We start from the raw sequence: 14,409 nt of genomic DNA on the forward strand, positions 1-14,409 counted from the left end.
GTCAGCAGCAGTGCGCAGCAACGAGGACCAGTGGCTTCCAGCAGTGGTACAAATGGGAAGTAATGTCTGAAATACAATCCAATTTCTTGGTGAAAGAGAAGAGTGACTATGACAATCCAGAAAGAGATATCTTATGCTGTATGAAATAACAAACATCACAGGGACAGGTGGGTCCATAATAAATCGTGACTGGTATATAGTGAATAGGGAAATAATGTTCACCAAGCCCCAGAACACAAGTACTAGGGGGCACCAACCTAAATTATCAGCAAATTATTAAAAAATAAAAGGAAGTACTTTTTATACAGCGCATAGTTAATTTGTGGAGCTGGCAGCCCAAGGAGGTTATAGAGGCAGATAATACAACTGGATTCAAAAAGGGACTAGACAAATTCAAAAAGGACAGATTCACTGGAGCTATGAAATAGAACAGGCCAGGATGTATCCTCCAGCATTCCTAAACAGATGATGCAGGGAAGGTACAACAAGGGATAGTTCATGATATAATATAATATATTATATTATATAATCTTATATATAATCACATATAATCTTCCCTTAAAGTATCTACTATGTGCCACCACTGGAGACTGGATACTGGGCTAGATGGAACATTGGTCTGACACAATATGGAACTTCTTATATGCTTACATGGCTTAAATATTATAGAGTGCAGACAGATCCTGATTAGCAAGCCATAACTTTGCTAGACTGCTGTGAGCAAAATGTGAGAAAATGGACATACAGCATTAGATTTATATGAAGGATTTATCAGGAAGTCCCCTGCAGTGTTTGCCTTAACCTTTCAAGTTTTTCATTGTCTTGTGCTTCAGACTTAAAAATAGAATTCATACATGTATGCAAATGAGTCATAGAAGAACAATGGCACAATGCAAAGAGCTCTACTAGGGTTCTGGATGATCTGCTCTCTTACTGGGAGTCATGGAGAACACTTCTTGCTGCTTTTCTGAAATGCTACTGTTTCAAAGCCTTACTGAACAGATTTGCATAAAAATATAAAAATAAAATAGACATAAGAAGAGAGGTAAGGAATTCACATAAAGTCCTTCATTTAGAAAGACATAGCAGTCATCAGTTTCAGAAATTATAGCTTCTTGATTTATCCAAAGGCTGAGAACCCATGAAGTGATAGAGAGCTTCAACTATTTTAAGATTTTTGAGCAATTTAAGAGTATGCTAAATATTTTTCCATTTTCCCTTAAAATACTTTTTAATCTATATCTGATGGGGGAAAAGTCCACTGATTAATAAACATCCTGGAATTATGCTTCCAGTGCTGCATAAATAGTTTGAAACACTGATGATAAGAATATCAGCTAGCCATAGGATATAAAATACAGAACAACCTTTGGTTTTTCAAAGATGACATCAATGGGGATAATTCCTGAACTCTGTCTGGGAATTATATTAGCCAGCTAGATCATCATTGATTTATACTTTTTTTTGGTATCTTTCAGTTGCAGGTTGTTGCTTTGAACAACCAGAATAGCATTGAGATTGCCTTGTGTTCTTTCACTGTGTTGCCTATTGAAGGGGTTAGCAGCCTATGGCCCACAGAATCATTGCATCTGGGCCACAGGTGTGGGGCTTCATCAGCAATCAGCAGTTTCAGCAGCAGGGACTTTCCCAATGCCACCATGGGGACAGAGGATGGCACTGGCCAGGTCCTAGTACCTGACTGAGGGTGGGTTATTTTAGCCCAGAGCCAGAGAAAACTGTCTACCTCTGGTGTACTGGGCAATTCATTAGAATTACTTCCTTTGTAGGGCTTAAGTTTCTAATCCTGCAAGGAACTCCATTTGGTTCAGTCCTGCATAAAACTTCTTGCAGGATCAATGCCTTGTCAGGAGTGGGAAAAATGGCCAATCCGGCTGGCAGTCGGACTCCATTTCCCAGCAGCCTCTGCCTGCATGTGGGCTGGTCTCCATGGAGACCCCAGCTGCAGCTGTGCTGTGAAAGCTCAAGGCTGGGGTTGCCATGGAGACCAGCCCCAGCTGTGCTGGCAGTGCATGTGACAGAGCAGGGCACTGGCAATGCATGTGGCAGAGCAGGGCTCTGGAGCTGCTGGGATCTTGCAGCTGGGGCAGCTTGCTCTGGAGCCAGGGCAAAGCTGTAATGTGCAGCCTGCACTCTCCAGTGGGGGCATGCAGGTAGGGGATCATGGCTCTGCCCTTGCTTCAGACCAGGCTGTCACCACTACAAGGAGCCAGGGCAGAGCAGTGATCCACTGCCTGTGCATCCCTGTCGGGAGCATGCAGGCTGCGCATCGCAGTTCTGCTGGCTCCTTGCAGTAGTGACAGCCTGGTCTGGAGCAGGGGTGGAGCCACAATCCCTTGGCTGCATGCCCCTGCCCAGAGCATGCAGGCTCCAGGTTGCAGCTCTGCCCTGGTTCTGGAGCAAGCTGCCCCCGCTGTAAGATCCCAGTGGCTCTGGAGAAGCCTCCTGCCCTGCTCTGCTGCGTATGCTGTCAGCACAGCTTGGGCCAGTCTCCATGGCAACCCCAGCCTTGCTCTTTCACACACAGCTGTGGCTGGGGTCTCCAAGGGTGTTTACTGCCAGCCAGATCCAGCCCGTGGGCCAGACTTTGCCTGCCCCTGCCTTAAATCATGCCCTAGCAATATTAAGAATCTGCTCCTAGAAGCTTGCCTTTGTGACTTCTGGTTCTTGGACACCACTTGCCTTAGAGGGATTCTGTCACTGCATCTTACATTGCTAAATATGTGAGCCTTGGCTAAAAAAACCTCTGGCACGGTGCTTACTTCCCCTTGATAACCACAAATGTCCATCTCCTGTCATTTTTAAAACACAAGTCATTTCTTTTCTTATTTCTAAGTTTTTCTCTTTAGTATAATCACTGGTTGCCACATGGCTGTTTAAAATACTCCAGAGGAAAGGTTTAATAATTTAATCAGGTTTTCAGTCTTATGCCTATAATATTATTTCTAATTCATGTGACAAATGTGAGAAATTAAGTCAATCCCAGGGCTAGGATATTTTAATAAATTATTATAAAGGTTCAAGATTACATATTTTCAACATGGAGTTAAATCATCTAAATAACTGAATTGTTTGCCTATATCTATGTGTCTCCTTGATATTAACATCCAAAAATATTTTTGCAAGTCACAATAAAATAGAAAACTGGTAAGAAACAGAGTTTAAAGCTTTAAATTAAAATGTTAAAAATAAAATTGTATAGCAGAAACGTTCTCTAATTCTTTAGGAACGACCACACATGAATAATATTATACAGTTAATTCACAACACTGCTAAAGTAATCAGATAATACCATCTCATTCAGCTTTCATAAGTTAATTTTCTAACCAGTAATACTTAAACAAAGGTCATTTCACTCTTTTGGAAGTTCTAGACTTGACTCTTGCTTGAGGGACAGCCACCATATACCATTCTGCCAACACAAGCTAAACCAACAGAAACTTCCTACAGTATAAAGGCATCCATCATAGTAGTATGGTGGACAACAGCCCTCCTCCCTGCAACCAGGTGTTTCTGTAGTTTTGTGATCTTCAGCTACCACCACAGTGCCAGAGAGCACTGGCAAGGGGCATAAGGTAGAATGACTACTCGTTTGTTTGATTTATACCAGGAAATGTGTGGGCATTTAGGTGGGCCAAGACTAAGGGATGTCAAAGGGAACTTTTGCTCTCCACTTCCTAAGCTGTGCCAAGTGTTGTTCAGCTTCAGCAGAGGCTCAAGAACTCAGTGTGATACACCATATATTACATTATGCCTGTCAGCAAAATATGCTGTATTCAATTTTAATAAATCAAATTCAGTCATTGGGATCTCTGCACTTCTAAAAAGTTACTGGAGAAAAACCTCAGGAAGTCAGTAAATCAGTCTTGTTCATTCATATCATCTGCAATAAGTATCCAGTAGGTTTTTTGTAAATGTGTGTCTACCAGAATATATTTGAGATCCTCAGTATTTGCTTGTGCAGTGTTATTTATATTGTGCCAGATTCTTCTTTTATTTAAACTGAATAGACTCAGATCCACCAAGCACATTTCTCTAGTGCTTTCTATATTATATAATCAATTACTTTACACCACCATGTAAATGATGGATTAATTTTGAGTAAATATCATATTATACCCATTTTGTGCATGTGTAAATGTTTAGACAAGATGAAAGACAGTGAAGACTCAAGTGTATTACCTTTAGTAGAATTGCTTTAGTTTTACACTTTAATCTGAATCAAGACATCTATGCACATTATATGAATCATACTACACTTATAAAATCTAAAATTCCTTTAAACAAAAAGATAAAGGGAAGTGTTGTGGCAACTTCTTTTTTGCTTCATTAATTCTTGTAATAAAGCAGAAAGAAAACAAATGTCTAAGCTTCACAAATTTTACAGAGCTGTAAGTACAAACTGGTACAGTAATCTCAAATCAAACATTATATATTTTGAAAAGCCCGTTATATGTGGTGTTTAAAGCAACTGGTCACTGGAAATATTATCCTGAAGCATTAAAAACAAGTTGGCCACAAAAACAAAATTATTCAGCTAAGATTTAAAAACATAATTGCTTACAAACATTGACATTGGAATAACACAGGGATAAGGACAGTTTTAATAGAGAGGTACCTGTTAATTTATCCCTCATTGTTTAAAAATTGCAGAAGCTAAGCTATTGAAGCATTTAATTAAAAAATCATGTATAGACAAAATAAAAGTTTACTGTTGGCAGGATAATTTAGTTTGTTCTTTATAAGAAATAAAATAATGATATGCTGGGGGGGTTCTTTAAAAAACAGATTCTATTACCCTATTACACACATATTCAATATAATTAGGGGCTGGTGTATATGCATAGTTACACAAACCCACAGTAGAAGTTCAATGAAAGTGTTCCTAGGATAAATAATATGAAGCAGATAATCCTGCTTCCATTGGAATCAATTAATATTTTGCTATTTACTAGAATAGGGATGGGGGGCACTACTTAATGAATTATTCATGAAGCTAACTCCAATATTTTCAAGGTGCTGAGTTATAATTAAGGAAGATACAACACTGCAAAGTTTGCTTTGTACTGTTTTCACATTACCATTTTTACATAGAAACTGGCAATTAAAAGCATCAGTTTTTCCCACTGCTGAGAGACAAAGGACCTGATCCTATAGCATCTGACAAAGTAGTTTATTGCCTATGAAAGCTCATGCCTCTGAACTAGTTATTCTTTAAGTTGCCATCCTGTCCTATCTTCTTCCAGGACCTGATCCTGTATTCATTATTTCGGCAAATGTCCCATTGTGGTCAATACTCAAAAGAAATTTTGTGTCAGTACAGATTGCAGGATTGGACCCTGAAGTATTGCAAAACTGAAGCTAAACCGGTAGAGTTACTTTTATAGCCAGGAAAAGCACTATGCTGCCAAATATGAATGCTATAATTTCAAGTCCCTTTGCCCCAAATATATAAAATAGTGGAGAATCAGGCCCCAAGTCTGTAAGTTAACTGCTGCTAGCAAGTGTTATCACATGTCCCACAACCTGTGCTTTTCTGATTGCAGCTTCCTCTACACTACAGATTTCTAATGAAAAAGTACCTTTAGAGCCGGAGCTTGCCCATGCAATAATTCCCCTTATCATATAGCATTTTCCAAGCATTTTCCTATAGTTGACAGGTTTCTTGCCAGATTGTTGCAAATCTTCCATCCTTCTGTTGGTTCTTTTCTCAGGGGTTGGCACTTCCATCCTAAGTGAAAACTCAACCTTTGGATGTACTAAAAATTATGCATAGTCTGATTCAAAAGATTTTCTTGATAAATTCTCATTACCCATTACAATCAGCTGCCATAACCTTTGTATTAAATAATTTTAAATGAATTATGTTATTCACAAATTTTTGTTTGGAATTATTTATCTTGACTAGTTACCAAATACACAGAACAAAAATATAGTATATACTTTCAGGGTTCTAACTGCTATCATCTTGGTTTTGTTTAAAATTACATTAATAATTCCATGACACCTTTAGAATATAAAGAAATCTTTACCTCTTATCTTGATCTGTTGTTAGGTAAAAGAAAATGTAATTTAATCCTCCTATGGATGTGCTTATTCTCCTTCCTATCTTGGCTTTCCTTAGATCAGTGTCATAAAGGACAGTTGTACCCTTCTAGCTGTTATGGAAAGACAGCTGCTTTACCCAGCAAAGATAAATAGTTGGGCTTGTGTGCCTTAATACCACTGTCACTCAAATGCTGAAAAGCAGCTGAGTCACTTAAAGCCAGTTGTACACCTGGGGACCATTTCTCCACACTACCTTTTGGTTCACATAGGCAGGCCAATAAAGTCCTCTGAATATATAATTTCTCTTGATGGAACTGGCAACCATTAGCAAGAGCCAACTCTAATACCTATCTACACTGTTTCTAAGAGGCTATAAAACCAGTGAGAGGACATGCTTACACTGTTAAAGCATTGTGCTATGGGACACAGGGAATCGTGCTAGACCCAATCTGAATGTGTTATACCCCTGGCAGCCTTAAGAGTGCACACACCCACCAACACTGCCAAGAGGGCAAGTTATTGGCAAATGTCCAGCACCACTCTAAGGGAGTTTCTTTGCATCGGTCTTCAGGCCTTGGATCTAGTAGGTCCTGGGACAGCCCTTTGATGGTAGATATACTCCTAAAATCACCTTGTTACCCCTCCCTCATCACCTCACACAACATTTGATGCTGGGTAAATAATCACAACTATCAAGTATTTACATTTTTCATAGCATTATATGATTTTGAAAAAACAAACCAGCTTTTAAAAAATAAACTCTTTACAATAAAAAGAATAAATATGTACAACTAGTAAGTATATTGCTTTTAGAGCTGATTAAAATCTGAAGTTATGTTTTCATATATTACATAGGACTTAATTTTTATGTAAAGATTCCTTAATTATATTTTTCAGGACCTTAAAATTCCAAGCATTTTTAATAAATCAGCTTGCAAAACTCATTGCAAATTAAGACTTACATGACTTATAATTTTTGCATAATAATTTGCAAATTTTATGCATTTGAAATTTCATGCAAGAATATGAAACATAGTGACCATCTTTAGCGACTCATTTGTGGAGAAAACTCATACACAAACAAAATCATATACTTATAACCTATTAGACATTTGTATGCACGCACATAGCCCAAGTTACTTATAATATTTCCTGACAACTTGTTGTAACAGCTGCTTATTGTTTGACTACATGACACATTGTATTCCAATTATGAGTCATTATGAAAGTGGGCTAAATTTCAAATTGGTGATTCTTAAAGCTGCCAGAACTTTTTACATATACACTATGGAACCTTTCTCCATCTTAAGATAATTTCAGTTTTCTTATAACATCAATAACATTGAACTAAATAGTTCAAAGCATTATTAATTAGATTGAAGTTTCTGTGAACTATTAAAATCTTTTACCAAAATATATCTGGTGTATGAATAAAGTAATATGAATGGAAATGGAAGTTACAGATGTCAAAGAGTCTTGCAGAACTGGTAATCCTAAAAGTGTAGTTTATACTTCAGAATTACTCCTCTCACTGCTGACTTCATTCCTAACAACAGTCAGTGTCACTACAATATCTAAGCCTATAGGGCTATTTTAAGTTCTATCCCTCTGCAGATATAATGATCATTACCCCTGTGGAAACCTCAAAATTGATCCAGTGCATCCAGTTCTTCAAGAAAACCCAGCTGCACTGATTCAGGCATACTCTCAAGAACTTCTACCTTTTCACTTTCCCTTACGAATAAACTTTATCTAGCCATGACTGATGAGGTCACCAAGTGCAAAATACCTACCTCAAAATACCACGTAGGACGTGAACCTGAGGATGGCCAAATTTACAGATGATACAAGGCAATGTCCTCAGATACCACAGCTCTCCTAGCCAAATCCTGTTAGCCTGTCAGTTTGCTAACAGTTAATTGAGGTCTTTAAGTCCCTCTTCAAACAGGACAGATTAATAAGGGTCAGGAGAAATGTCCTCTTGCTAAACAAAAGTGTATTCAAAGTGGCCTACCACCTATAAAATGCCATTAACCATGCTGTAACCTCTAGGGACCTTTACCTAGTGTCAGGTAGAGAAGGGATTCATGAATCTCTTCAGGAATCTGTCTCTACTCCTCTTCTTTATGCATCTGAAAAAAGCAATCTCCCCTCTTTTATGGCCCTTCTACAAGGACTAAGTCCTTTCTTTGTCCTCCCATCCTGCAACCTGAGGCAGGGTCATTTGAGTGAGGTGTACCTCTCCTTTCTATCTGTGATGATTATGGGAAATGTCTTCTACATGGGTGTTGTACAGGTATCTTGGGCTTTTTAACCCTCAAGAAGCAATCACATATGTACTAGTGAAAGAACTTTAACTCCCTTTTAATATAGAAGTGAACTTTTCAAAATACATCCATCATCGGAAGGTCAGTGAATTAAGAATTACATAGTTTGTATATTTTAACCCTGGAAAACATTGGGAATAGAAAGGGAGGCAGGACTGCTAAATACGTGCGGAACAGTGATAACACTGTGTTTCTTCCACAGTCTCAAGAGGTTGTAAAGAAAGAAATACTATGCAGGCGTCAGTTAGTCAGGATCAGACCTCTAGGCAAGACTTCACAGTGGAAGCATTCTCATAGGTTTCCACAGCGGAGATATGGAATTCAACTGCACCACACGGGGACATGGATACATCTTACACTAGAGTTTTCTTTCAGGACTTTCCTTTTGAAATCATTGGCCATGTCCAGATAAGCGCACATGTGCCTCCTGCCCCACCTCAAACCACTTTGAGGCGGGGCAAGAGGCACATGCAGGAATGAAAAAATGTTCCCCACACTGCAAGTTTGCAAGCAGAGGCTTTTTTCTGTTTTTTTTCCTGTTTTTTTTTTTAAAGTGATGGTTGTGGGGGTAGTCATGGGGGCCTGGGGGTACAAGTTGGGGGGTGAGGCTGGTTGGGGCAGCCATTAGGGGGTCTGGGGGAGTGGGGGGGGTGCTGCATGGGGTAGCCATTGGGGGGGTTGCAGCAACTGGTGGGGGATGGGGCCAGGTGGGGCAGCAATCACGGGGCTGGGGTGGGACATGTGAGCCTTGCAGGTGGGGTGGTAGCCCCTGTGGGAGCCATTTGGCCCTTGTTGGGGGGCTGTAACTTTGTGTGGGGGCTGTAAACCTGTTGGGGGGGCTGTAGCCTTGTTGGGGGGCCATAGCCCTTGTGTTGGAGCTGACTCCCCTGTTGGGGGGCTGAAACCCTGTTGGGGGGGCTGAACCCCCTGTTGGAGGGCAATAGCCCTTGTGTGGGGGCCAAACACCCTGTTGGGGGGCCATATCCCTTGTGTGAGGACCAAATCCCGTTGGGGGGACGAACCCCCTGTTGGTGGGCCGTAGCCCTTGTGTGGGGGCCATAGCCCTGTTGGGGGGCCGTAGCCCTTGTGTGGGGACTGAACCCTGTGTTGGGGGGCCAGAACCCCTGTGTGGGGGCCGTCACCCCTGTGGCAGGGCAGCAAAATATATATTCATGAATTTATGAAACATGTATTTAGAGTTCACTTTATTATTATGATGAGACATGCTTTAACATTGTAGATATATCTGTAAAACATTATCCTACAGCTCACTGTCTCTGTCTCACTCTCTCTCTCTCTTTATAGTGGTCTTTTGTTTTACTTGTGGAGGAACATGGATTTGGGGGTATTTTACAGAGTACCTTTGGGTGTTTTTTATCAGGGATTTTTCAGTTTTCCAATAGGGAACACCAGAATTCCAGCTAGGGAGGCCAGTGACAGGACCCTGGTTGCTCAGAGCTGGCACTTTGGACCCAGCTGGCTGTGGCTGATCTCCTGCCCAAAAGGGGCCAGGAGGACATGCTTTGACAGTTCAAAGCAGGCCACTACACCCAGAACATCTTCCAGGTGATAGCTGCCCAGATGGCCAGGCAGGGGGCACATGTGGCAGTAGTGCTACACAGAAGCCCACTCTGCAACCACAGTTCACTGGCAGCTGGCCCAGAGGGGCAGATGCCTCTACTGGCTGTGCAGTCCCCATCCGGGTCTGGCAGGTGCAGAGCAGTTCACAGCCAGGCAGCACCCCCCACTGCCAGACCCCTGAAGTGGGTAGAGGGTGCAGGGAACTCTCAGGGCTGCTTCAGCAGTTCAGCTGGCACAAGGGGTAGTGTCCCCAGGTACCAATTGGCTGGGTCGCAGAAGCTCCTGAGAGTTAGTAGTCCTGAGCTACTTGCCAGGGGGGCTTTTTATACTGCTGGGGCCAGGACAGGGCAGCTTTTTATACTGCTGGGGACAGCACAGGTGCTGGCTGTGGTCTCTAGCTCCCCCTGGCTGCAGATCCAGGAGGAGCCAGGCAGGGTTATTTTGCCCTAAGTGGCACAATTTGCTCCACAACAAAGTGCATGTCCAAGCACGTGCAGAGGCAAAAAGCCCCGGCTCAAATTTGCACCGCTTCTATTTGAGCTGCTGCAAGCGCACATGCTTGTATGTGTGGACGTGCCCATTAGGTTCTCTTCTGCCCAGCTGGAAACTGTAATTCGCCCTAGCCAAGTAGCAAATAATTTTAATGTCAGCCTTTATTCTTAGAGTAAAGTGGATTTTTTCTGAAAATGTTTTGGAATTAGGGACAGGTATAATATAGTAGCTGTTTATTTTAACTTTCTATTATACTCAAAACTATTTTCTTTTGCAATGACTACATACATGAAACTGATTATGCCAATGTTTTGAAGCCCCCTGGCTAAAGTTTATGATAAATTTTGTGTTTGGAATGGTGAATTTGAAAGCACTATTACAAAAACTTTTTTCAGGTAAGAGATATGATGCAACATCTTCCAAATATATTTTATTTAGGGATTATTGTCGGTATCTCTGGATAGTATCACTTTTATTTTACCTGCAGTTCTGCTGAGTGGTTTAGTTCTGGCTCTGGAATGAGAAAGTGTACATGATGTAGTTCTTATGCTCATACTGCATGAGGTTCACTATGAACGTGTCTACATGTTCATTAATGCACAGTGGTCACTGCCTGTTTAATTTAGTACTTGTGTAGTCAAGTACTAAGTAAATGTGCAGTAACCAGAGTTACTGTGCAGTAGCACCAGTAAACACCTTTTTAGTGACTCTACTGCACAGTACCCTAATAGTATCGCGCAACAGTGTATTAGCATTATTTGTGCTGTGATGCACTACTGCGCAGGGTTATTAGGCTACTGCATAGTTAGTGTCTCATGTAGATGTGCCCTATATGTGTGAGAAAGCAGCCATACTTCTAAGAAATGCCAAAGTTATAGCATCACAGCAAAAGATTTTGTTCCTGGTCATACAACAATCCTACATTCTTTTCCTGGGAAGAGGTTTTTGTCTTTTTTTAAAGGTGATTTGGGTAGCCTAATATAGAGGATACATAATCAAGTAAAATGACTGTTAGTATAATGAACACTGTTTGTTCCAAACTGAATCCACATTATACAGAAACTTGACTTTTGATCTTGGAAACAAAATATGTTTACTCTGTAAAGCCATTAGAAAGGCTGAAGGCATCTCTACAGAATGAGGTACAATTTAGGAGTTTTATGGATCACAGATGGCAAGGTGGAAACTGACCATGTAGAGCCTGGTGGCACCTTATGTTCCCGTTCAGGATATCAACACAAAACTGATTTCTAATGTTATTTCACATGGAAGAGTTATTTGGGAGATCTTTATAGTCAACTGCAAGCTAAGCGATGCAAAGACAAGAGAGGGTGTGTGTGTGTGTGTGTGTGTGTGTGTGTGTGTGTGTAAAATTGTTGATTATGGATCACATACGACTTTTGGAAGTACTAAAGCACAGATCACGTACGACTCTTGGAAGTACTAAAGCACAGAGCAGTAACAACATCACCATAGGACAACACGCAGACACACCCTTAGCGGAGTATGCTGCACTCTCAAAATAATAAAGCATATGGATTACAGCATGGAACACTGTGGAAAGCTGCATGAAATGATTCTATTTTTTTAATATTCATATTTGAGATTTCCTGGCCTCAGACAGTTCCTCTGTTGGCATTCCAGTGGCCTTTGGATTTTTTTGATACCAGTGAATCCTGCATATAACTTGATATGGAAGTATAGTATTTTACTGAGTTTTTTCTTAAGGGCCCTTGATGCTAATTAATGCAATAATTTTAGCTACGGGAGAGCTGCTGTTCAATCTTTTCTTCAGGTACAGGCCAATTAACCTTTCACCTTTAATTTATTCTATTTATGCAGCTGCTGATGATAGCTGAAAAAAACTGACGAGTTCTGCAAAATGGCTACTGGCATTAGGTATCTACTGGTATGATAGATACCTAATTTACATTTTAGTTCTCTGGTGTTTTCTTTTTATACCTTTGTTTTACTTCTATTCTGTCTCTAATTCATTATTAATGTTTTGAAATTCTTTTTTAAGAAGCATGAATAGAAAAAGAGAGATCGATCCCAGAAGAGCCAACACACACTGATTTCTGAATGCTCTCTTGAAACATTAGAGAACAAGGGTGTGTTCCCTGGCCTCAATCAGGCTGAGCATGAACTCACTTAAGTGAGTACCCTACCCTTGGTATTCTGGATAATAGGCTTTTTTTCTTTCCTTCACTTGTTTTATAACCAGAAACTCCATTTTGGAGCTGAAATACCTCTTGTGAAACCTGAACTACATTTCCTGAGAAAAATTTAAGCATCTACAAAATAACATGAAAAATGGTTTAATCTGAAAATAACCATTGAGTTGTAGGCTCCTTTCACCCTTCTCTTGAAGGAAAGATGATCCTTACAGGAGTCACTACACCTTTTTCTCCCACACACCTCTGAGACTGCAAGATGTTCATTTTTTCATTTGCCAATATGATGATTCAAATATGTATATTGATGCTTATCACAATGGAAGCTCTGTTTTTCAGTAAAGTCTAAACTAGTATCTCCCCAGAAACAGAAACAACCTGTCAGCCATGAACAAAGCGCATGCCACAAACTGAGGCTTACGTTCTGCCTCAGTCTTAATAGAATCTACCTGCAGAAAAGCAAATATATTTCTTACACAAACTCATGTTGACAATCAAATACTGCAGGAATACGCTTCAGATCCTCCAATAGCTATGCCACCTCCTTCCTAAAGTTCTATAGCGCCATCCTTCTTCTGCTGAACAATCTGTATCTACTTAGGTCTTCCCATGCCTTCCTCCTATTCAGGGGATCCAGGGAATTGTGTGGAGTCTATTTTTTCAAAGTCTCAGGTTTTTCATCCCCATTATGGGACCCTGCTCCCACAATACACGTCTGGGAAAAGCATAGGCCCATTTCACAGAGCATCACAGTTCCTACAGTGGGCATTAAATATAAACTCAGGGCCAATGCTGCAAATAGTCAACATAATAGCAAGTATGTAGCAGAGGCTTCCATGGTACAGGGACAGTCCTGGTATAGTTGCTCCTATTTCACACCTACTAACACACTTATCTGATGGGTGTGACCATAGAAATGAACTGATGGCTTACACGGCTTTGTTCTCAATTAATGCCAATATTTCTTCCCAAAAATGATAACGCTTCACTTTTCACTTAGAAGTCATGGGTTCTGAATATCATCTAATCACTCACATTCAATTTGGTATGATTTGTCCATAAACACTCTAGTAAGAAGTATTTGATTGTACTATTTAATTCTTTTTGAGAATTCTGTGATCTGACATTCATTACAGTAGTAGCAGTGTATGTGGAAACACTGCCAATTTGGCAGCAACCCATGGAGGATTGGGCTAATATATCAGCTTTTTAATAATCTTTCTGTAATCACGGAACTAACATAAGGAACATCCATAAAGCTATCTACCAATACATATTGTTTTATGTATCTGTATATAATGCACTTGTTTTCAAAGAAAACATTTCAAACAGCAATGTTTATGAGAGAATGAATGCTGACTAGACTGCTGTCAGTCTAATTATGGAGCTGTGGCCTTTTCAAGCATGGAAGATAGGTAGGCTTGTAAAGCTAGCCTTGAAAAATGGGCAGGAAAAGTACAGAAAACTCAAAATGTAAATAAAACTGCCTCCGTACAATAAACATACTCACTTCTCATACTGTGTTTTTCCACTTTACTAAAACCAGTGCAACTGCTGATAGATCAACCCTCCTTAACGTGTGTTACACTGGCTCTAAATGAACTGTAAAATCATGATATCAATTTTCATCAAAACTGCTGAACAATAAAATGGTTGAAACAAACACTTGTACATAGATGGCATTTAAAGCTTTGGCACCTTTATAGATTCTTTTGCAGCAACAAGGAATCTGATTAGATTTGCAGAGATAAAAAAAATACATAAAAGTA

The sequence above is a fragment of the Alligator mississippiensis genome, chromosome 2 (assembly GCF_030867095.1).
Source record: "Alligator mississippiensis isolate rAllMis1 chromosome 2, rAllMis1, whole genome shotgun sequence".
NCBI lineage: Eukaryota > Metazoa > Chordata > Crocodylia > Alligatoridae > Alligator > Alligator mississippiensis.